Source organism: Heterocephalus glaber, unplaced genomic scaffold (assembly GCF_053883595.1).
Source record: "Heterocephalus glaber isolate CG9 unplaced genomic scaffold, H.glaber_assembly_v1.0 deba00001497, whole genome shotgun sequence".
NCBI classification, from domain to species: domain Eukaryota; kingdom Metazoa; phylum Chordata; class Mammalia; order Rodentia; family Bathyergidae; genus Heterocephalus; species Heterocephalus glaber.
Genome location: NW_028258320.1, coordinates 34,138,895 through 34,147,958, shown reverse-complemented (window position 1 = coordinate 34,147,958; position 9,064 = coordinate 34,138,895). Strand labels below are relative to the sequence as shown.

Here is a 9,064-nt window from a genome sequence, read left to right as displayed (position 1 = left end):
CTATGCAAAATTTTCTTCACCAAAAATAACAGCAATATTTTCTGTAGTATTTCTAAATAAACCACAAAACATTCATTTTGTAGGTTTTTCAGTTTTCCTTATAAATCAAGATGAGGTAATAGATAAGAGTCATGGAAAAAGACAGAAGAAAACAGACGAGTCAGTTGCCTGTATGTATGGCCTCTGATTCTGCCTTGAGAATGAAGCTGAAGTGTTCAACATTTACCTGCTAAAAAGCTTATGAAGATGTAGGTTCCACAAAGGAATGTAAACAGAAATAACCAGATGTGGAACAATGGAAAGCTCTTCCATTCAAGGTTAAACTGTAACATCTTCTTTTAAGTTCATTTAATAAAGATAAAATCTACATTGAAATCTGGTAAGCTCATAAACTTCTCTTTAGTAATTCCCTTAACTGCCCATTAGATTTTTAATAACTTACTTAAAATCCCTACTAATCACAAGTCTATGATGGCCTTCACCGTAACATTTTATAAGATGCATTATTTTCTCCCACACCACCTCAAAATTCATTTCTTCAAAAACTGACAACTCTAATTGAAAGCAGATCCATAATGACAGTGTGTTGTCTAAAATGACTTAATTAAAACAATTGCATAATGCCACCAGCAGAGGTCAAGCCAAAGTAAAGTGTGGCACTTACAATGCTACCTTCTGCCATTCTTTTGTTTTGTTTTGCTTTTTTGGTACAGGTGCTTGAACTCAGGACCTTGCACTTTAGAGGCAGGTGGCAGAACCACTGAGAAGAACAGACAGGTCTCAGGTGCACAAGGGTTCAGAGCGACCATTTCAATAAGGAGATTATCAATGGCTAATATATTCAATGACAGGCCTGTAGGCTAACATATTCAGTGATTAGGTGACCTACATACCCCTTATAGCTCTTCTTTCAAATAGCAAATATAAGGAAAAGTCTCTTAGTTATTTTCAACATTTTCTTAATTATCTGTAGGAAGCTCTGATTTAGTTGTATATAGTTTGATATAGGTGTCCAGCATTAAATCCAGATCATGCTTTATATCAAAATTTATGTTAATCAAAGCCAAGTTATTTGACCTTTGGTCTCTCAAAGTGTTCCTCAAGTATGCTTTGAGATGCTTTTGTCCATTTTTGTAGCTCTCATTCTCGACTTTCATCACAGGAAGAATACATAGGACCTTCAGCAAGGCATACACATTAGACAAAAACTTAATGTCAGGCAGGTAGAGGGCTTCATAAATGGTAGATAGAAGCTCTATGTTTTTCCCTCTGTATTTCCATTTGATTCTCCAACAATGAAGTTCACGTGAGAATGTATCAAGATTGGGTAAGTCACTTCTGTACATGTCAGCATGATGTTCCTCTGATGTATTGAATTTGAGCTGTCCCATGACTGAGGGTACCAGAGATAAGCATTTAAGATCTTTGAGGTGCTGTTCTGAGACTATATCTTTAAGTTCCTGAATAATGTGCTCCACTGTTGGGACACTCAGGGTTTCTTTATAGTAACTCTCAGAGGTTATCTGAGATTCCAGGTTACCTTGTTGAGCCCTATGAAATTTTCCAGGGAGTTTCATTTGAGTATCAAGTTTGGTTGCCAAATTTGTGGCTTTCTTAAAACAAAACTCATGATAAACTTCAATATTTTCCATCACTTTATTGAGTGAGTGTAATACAGCAGTCAAACTCCTGGCTGCAAAGAAGATATCAGAAGTTTGTCCCTGGAGATTTTTCCCAAAAGACCTTGTAAAAGATAAGACATTTTAAAGAACAACAATGGTAACAATAAAATCAAAGTCTGTTACTGCACTACAGAGTACAAATGCTTGGCCAGCTATACAGTTATTCCACCTAATATTTGTGTCACTATTTATACCACCTAAACATAAAGCAAGTGTTTGCAGGAGGTCCACTAAAACTTCAAAAGCATCATGCCTGCCTGTCCACTGAGAATGAGATATTTCCTTCAATTCTTTACCCCTTTCTTCACTGTTCTGGAGAAGAACTGAAATTACATTGTCAAGTTCTAAAAGTAGTTGTGGTGATCGATGCAAAAAGAACAAACTTCCTCAATTGTTCCCAATGCAACTGATGCCCCATGACAGGCACTGATTTTGCCAACCACATATTTAAGACACAAGAAGAGCAAAGTGTGTAGACAGCTTGGGGATATTTTTCTAGAAGTCTAGAAGTAACAACTTTCATTTTAGAAGATAATCCACTGGACACAATATAAGCCTGGCTAAGACAATACTCCATATTTAGTCCCCACTTCATAGTTATTGTTGTGTGAAATTTCACAGCCAAAATTTCCACATCAACTTCACAAGGCAGGAAGCCCACAAACTCCTCTCTCAGGTTATGAGATTAATCATCAAACCTCACCAGGACAGGTAAGTGCTCTTCCCCCACTGTGTGCACCACATCATCAGTGATGATGGAAAAGACATGTGAGTCTCTCACTTCCCTGAGGCTTTCTTCCCTAATACAGCTTTCACAGATCTCTAGCATCTGTTTCTGCTGTGTTTTTGAACAGAACAATGTGTTAATGGCTGTGGTCTCAAAGTGCTTTCTCAGAACCTCTTCACCACAATTTATCCGGCACTCCCAACAAAGCCTGAAAGTTATCAGGTGTAAAGAAACCTTCTGGGGTTTCGTCAGGCTCATGCCCATCCAGAGGTACCTTTTGTTTTCCCATAAGAATCAAAATTTTGAATAGAGACTTTAAGTATTCTTTGTTTTCCTTCCCTTCAAGGGTTAAAGGTAAAATGTCTTCATCCTGTTCATGCCCCTGAACTTCAGCACTCAAATTCTGAGCATTGCTATTGTTTGTTTCTTTATGTTTCTGTTCCTGTTCAAAAGTTTCATCAGTTTTCTTCTGTTTCAATGTCCTGATTTCATCTTCACTCAATTCTTTTGTTCGTTTTCTGTGTCTATGTAGATTATTTAAATGACTGGGAAGATCAAATATTGTTGGTATTGCATTGTCTTGAAGAACAGGCCTATCAGGACTAGTTCTACAGGTCATAGATGTCTTGAAGTGTTTGGCACAAAGCCAATAATGTTTATTTATCTGATCAGGTGTTTTATCTTCTAAGTATGCTCTCCTACAATTCTCTACCCACTTCTGGCATCTGACTGGATCCCACGGAAACCTGAAGAAGGCCAGGTCTGAGTGTGTGCTCTTCCGTCTGCACTTGGGGACCATGCAGAAATTCAGCATCATCCCTGGACAGCCCAGACCTCCCCTCCCTGCCTCCTCAGGGCAGCCTGTCTTCTAGTTGGGGCTAGGGAGGGAAGCCAGGCCTGCCAGCAGGCTCTGCAGGGCCGGCCCCTGGGAGGCAGGGGCCTGGACTTTGAGCTTCTTAATAGCAATCATCTTGTCTATTTTGAGTACCTTCCATTGTTCAAGGCATTCAGCTTTCTAATAAATGCTTTTTAATAACTGATTGATTATAGCTGGTCTCTAAGTAAACAGTTCTTGAGTCCTTATTTTGTTACTATCAGTGATTCATTATTTTTAAAGTAAAACTCTCAATTATGTGGTTGGACTAATCAGCCTAATTTATTGGAATTTTAAAAAGGTAATTCATACATTCTCTCACTCAACAAATAAATTTTGCCCTCTTGCCATATATAAAAATGCTATTTATGTGGGACAGAAAGGGCAGAAATAAATTAGATTTTCACTTCACATTCAGGATTTGGAGTTTAGTGGAAAATGTAAGGCAAAGTCTGAACAAAATAGCTGACCAGTCAGGAACTTTTCTTGTGTGTATGTGTATGAATGTGTGTGTGTTTGTGTATGTGTATCCACCCTCATAATGAGTGACTCAGTTGGAAAAAATGAGAGAATGATTTCTAGGGTCCCCTTTCAGTCCTTTCTAACAACCATCAAATTTTCAGATGAATGACCACCACATGGAAGAAACCCTTGTGTTGAATAAATCTCTCAGTATATGAAAGACATAAAGTTCACAAGTTCTATGTGGGTAGGTGTTTGAGCCCACTGGACTTCAGAGGCTATGATGTGGAAAGGCTTTAGAGGATGGTGGCTGTGTTGTAGAAGGGCCATTAGACCTGAGCGAGAGCAAAATATAACCAAGCTGTCATGGAAGAATAAAATGCCACTCAAGACCACTTTTTTAAAGAGACCAGGCTGAAGTAGGAAGAAATCTGGACTACAACCTCAGTAGTATGTGGAGAACAAATGATTCTAACTGCATAGCATTGGCACTGGGTACCAGTAAGGAATGACAGAATCAAACCAAGTGATGCCAGGATTCTTCCCGGGGAGGACCTTCAGAGACTCAGAGCACTGAAGACTTTGGGAACCTCTGACTTATCCAGGTATACATCAAGGTCAACAGAACACTGAGTATAAAATCCTAAACTTGTATGTATCCTTCTATATTTTCATATGAAAAAATTATGAGAAGAATAAGAACAAAATGAACTTTACTTATCTGATTGGTACCCTTATTTTGCTGGAAATTTCCCATTTCCTTTCTTTCTTTGCACTAAGGATGAGCACTCGTCTTTTCTTTCTCAAGAAGGGAAGAATGACCACCTATTTTCTGCACTTATTTTCCTAGATTATTAGGTCGGCACACAGCAAGAATGTGTTTCTAGATTTCCTGCTAATCTTGACCTTTTTTTAAGTGTCTAGAATAACATTCTAATTGAATTTGACAGAGTGGCCTTTTTCACATCCTGAACGATGAAGCAATTTGTATTTATTATAGTTAAAATACAAGGGGGAAAGTACTAAAAATCATTTGAAAAGATTAAATTAAATAATAAGGGAAATTTGAACAAGAAAGGCAATTACAGTAGAAATTTGAAAGGATTTATGTAGTGATTAGCTTTGGGGGCTTGAAGGGTAAAGTAACTGCAGGGATAATTAGATGTTGACACCAACTTCTAATTCCATGGCTGAGAGACAGAATACCCAAGGTGTTATGATTTAGATCTAAAATGTCCCCCCAAAGTCTCATGTGTTTGGGACTTAATTGGATCATGGGGGTGTTATACTTACCAGTGGATTCATCCATTGATGAGTTCAGTAGCTAAATATGCCATTAGGAGACACATCCTGTTTGGAGGTGGATCACTGGGGATGTGACTTAGACCGAAATATTATTGTCTGTGGCTTCTATTATCTGTGGCTGCTATGGAGTAAGTAGCTGTCCTCCACCCGGCCCTTCTTGATGCTTTTTCTGCTGTGGAGCCAGCCAAACTTAGAGTGAGCCAACTGGAAACTGTGACCCAAATAAACTTGTCCTCTTTTAAATTGTAGGTGTTGGGGACTTTGTCCAAGGGATGGGAAAGTGACCAGTGCAGAATAAATTTCTATGCTCCAAAGCTGAAGTCTAGACTTTCTCATAGCATGGTGGACCTGAATGGATGAGGTTGTCCAGGAGGCTGGAGGCCATAACTGTAAAGCTGGGAACCACCACTGAGTGCCAGGAAGCTTTTCTGAAATCTGCCCACTAAAGATGTTCATGTTGATGCTAGCAAAACTCTTTAGAAAGGCCTGCACCCTCACATACCAATGGCAGAAGCTCTGAATGCCAGCAAGGAAGCTGCTGCCGAGGAGGAACCCCTACTTTCCCAGTTGAACTGATGGAACAAGATACATAGCAATTGAGCCAGGAAGAGAAATGCCTACCTCTTTTGAGGCAAACCCATTCCCTGAATCTTTTGCTGTGAGGACATTATGCCAGCTGGCAAAGAGAAACATTTAGAGTCCTACTCCAGGGCAAAGAAGGGTGGGTTTGGAGCTAAGAGCATGCAGATTGACAACTCAAACAATTGCTATGTATGTACACATGTCTCCAAAAGATTAAAGAATTGACTATTTTCCACTTATCTTCAGGTTATAATGCATCAGAACAAAACCCGTTTTCCAATTATCACATTAAATAAATCACATTCATACTTATAGCTCCTCTACTCCTTTATTCAACAGCATACTTCTATGTTTTTTTTCTATAGATCTTGCTTACTTAATTATATTTTATTGACTTAGGACAGGGGAGTGGCTACTGAACTTGCTTCAGTTTTAGTAATTAGATCCTCTTTGCCTGGATCATACCCCATTTATTTTCCTCCACAAATTTGAACCTGAACTGTACTCCATAATCCCCTATAGTATTAAGCAAATGGTACTCATAATTTTAAAAATTATTTGGATCTAAATAAAGAGTAAGTGATTAAGGGTCGGGGATTTAGCTCAGTGGTTTCGCTGCCTGCTGCACAAGTGCAAGGACCTGAGTTTGATCCCCGGTACCAAAAAAACCCCAAAAAACCCCCAAGAGTAAGTGATTAAAATCAATCTTGGAGTGGGAAAGACCTGCATTTAATTTCTAGATCTTTCATTTTGGTTTGTGACATACCAATTACACTATTTAACTTTGCTTAGGCACAATTTTCCAATCTCTGTAAAGAAGATTGTAAATTCTATTACTGAATGCTGTGAGGGTAAAATATGACTATATAGAAAATATTTAGCCTAGCAAAAAGTAAGTCCTCAATAAATGGTAGTTATTATTAGAAAGCATTTCAAATTTCACTGATTCTTCAAATGAATGAAAAATTTATAGTTTCCAAGCTCTGCTCCTCTAAAACAGTATTTCAGAAATGAAAGAGCAAATATATAAAGATTTCAAGAAGGGGACTCAATTCTTGACAAATGACTACTAAAACCCCAAAAAGGTAATAAAAACAAGGAATTTTAAAAAATGAACAATCAGATCCGGTTTGCATTTCATTAGACTGTTATAGATCAAATCTGTTTTATTGTCTCATTTGTGTGACAGATGGTGTGACAACTTACTGACCTGATAAATTGTTTTCAGTGATTTAATCATAGTGCAATCATCTTACTGTATTTCTGTTCTCCTAATTTGAAACAGATTCAGCCTTTGTCCAGATGGCTTCCTGTATACACAATGCCAGTCAGCAGTCTGAGCTGTCCTTGTTAGACTGCTTAGCAATGCTGGAATCTTGGAGACATCAGCATGCTTATGTCACAAGCCACATCTGTCACTGCAGGATTTGTGTTTGTCCTCACGTTAATAATAACTGATGGAGGCACCAAGTCGCCTTCCCTTAAAAGCAAGGAGTCTGAATATCAGTTTGGGAAGAGGTGCTTCAAAGATCAAACCAGGCCCATGACAGTGACATGTAAGTTTTTGAATTGGGAATGGCAGCGTCAAATCTCTCCTAAGCAAGGAAATAGCCCCTGGCTAGCAGAAAAGAAATATAGTGCATTACCAGTTCTAATTAGAGAGAGGCAGGTTTTGTAAGGTAGCCGGCCTAACTGGAAGTAGTTTTTATGTAGTTCTGTGCAGAGTTGTAGAAAAATAAAGAAGACTCAATATGTGAATTTACAGGAGACATTCAACTTCAGAGATGAGAGCATAAACACATGGCTTTCTCTCAGCTTAAACTTTGAATGGAATATTTTTGCTTTGGGTAGGTTATATATTTATAATTTCTAATTTGGGTAACTGGTTAAACAGGAGTTAACTGAAATTCAGGCTTGGTAATTCAATGATGATGATCACTGTAGCTACGTTTATTCAGAGATTTTAAAGGATTTAGATAGTTGTATGTAATATAAGTATTTACATATACTAGCCATTCATATATATTAATCCAATTTAATCGCTATTAAAACCATGTTAGAATGTTTCAATGATTGCTTATCAGCAGTATACTGAAAAAACATTCAGCTAGCACCTAGTATTCTTTTGACACACAATCCTGTTTTATTCTCACAACACCAAGAGGTATAATTTTGTACTAGCCTCAGAGAAGCTAAATAATTAACAAAGCTGTGCAGCTAGAGTGGGTGGTAGGAGTTATTTCAGGTCCATATCTGGCTCATAATTTTTCTTTTAATTCCTGACTATCTCTGAAATGCCAGGCTTTTGTTTTAGCCTCTGATTAACAGGGAGCTTGTAGGAAAGTCCCCAAAATCTCTTATGCTGATTTTCTTCATTTGTATGATGATGATCATCATATGTACCTCACGAAGTTGTTGTGAAGGTAAATGAGGTGAAATGTAAAATACATAAGTATATTTTGGTTGAATCAAGCCAGTGTTTTTTTATATTAAAGGTTTCAGTCTACTAACAGACTATAGTAACTTAATTATTAATTTTCATTAAGACATAAAGTATAGTTCAAATTTCATTATGTTTAAGTTGTCTTCCATTTCTCCATTGTCTCTCTTTTTTATAGTTAAAGCTTAACAGGTACATGCATGGAAATATGAGTTATACCTAATAAACCAAAACTTAGTAGTTAAAAACCAATTATCTTTTACACAAACTTTCCATCCAACTGTAAATCATTTGAGAGAATGATTTTCCAGTTAAGTTCCCTGACTCTTTCTTTTCTGATGTCTGTTGCCCAGCTACATTTCATAAACAGAAAAGTTGAAAATTAAAACTAATTGAATATGCTTTTAAAATGCAATAATCCATCCATAACAAAATGCATGGGAAATTTAATATCTTCTAAAGAACATCAAAATACTTAATGAAAACATTTTAAAATCAAACAGCTAAATGTAAGTTCAGCACAAAGAATCATGGCTTTAGATCTGTTTGCTAGTTTGCCTAAAGAATAGACTTTTTCACTTATTGTATCAGCAAATATTATGCTGAGATTTGAGGGACATGAGGTTCAGATAAGCTAATAAGAAGCACATTTAAGGAAGCCTTGAACAGTCTCTATATTAGAATTCTCTTCCTCTGTGGCAGGGAAAATTCAGAATGGGAAATTTGCCATTTTAGATTTTCATCAGGACTGTAGTTGTGGCAAATTCTATCTCTCTGGCATAGCAAAAGTAGAGTTATATAATCTTTCTGATAATTTCATGCCTGTCACTTAAACATAGTTTACTGAAAACCTGATGAAAACAACCACAATTTCTAAAAGAAGCAATATTATCTATATTTTAACCTGCAGTTTATATAACACTGAAATCTGATTTAAAAGTAGAATTAGTAAATTTTATTGCTTTCTCCCATAACAGTATCCACAAGCAAAA

General features: G+C 37.0%; 1 pseudogene; it reads right to left on the bottom strand.

Moving 5' to 3' along the window:
* Positions 1 to 938: 938 nt before the first annotated feature.
* LOC101698297 (52 kDa repressor of the inhibitor of the protein kinase pseudogene) lies at positions 939 to 3,223 on the bottom strand (annotated as a pseudogene).
* Between the last annotated feature and the right edge of the window lie 5,841 nt (positions 3,224 to 9,064).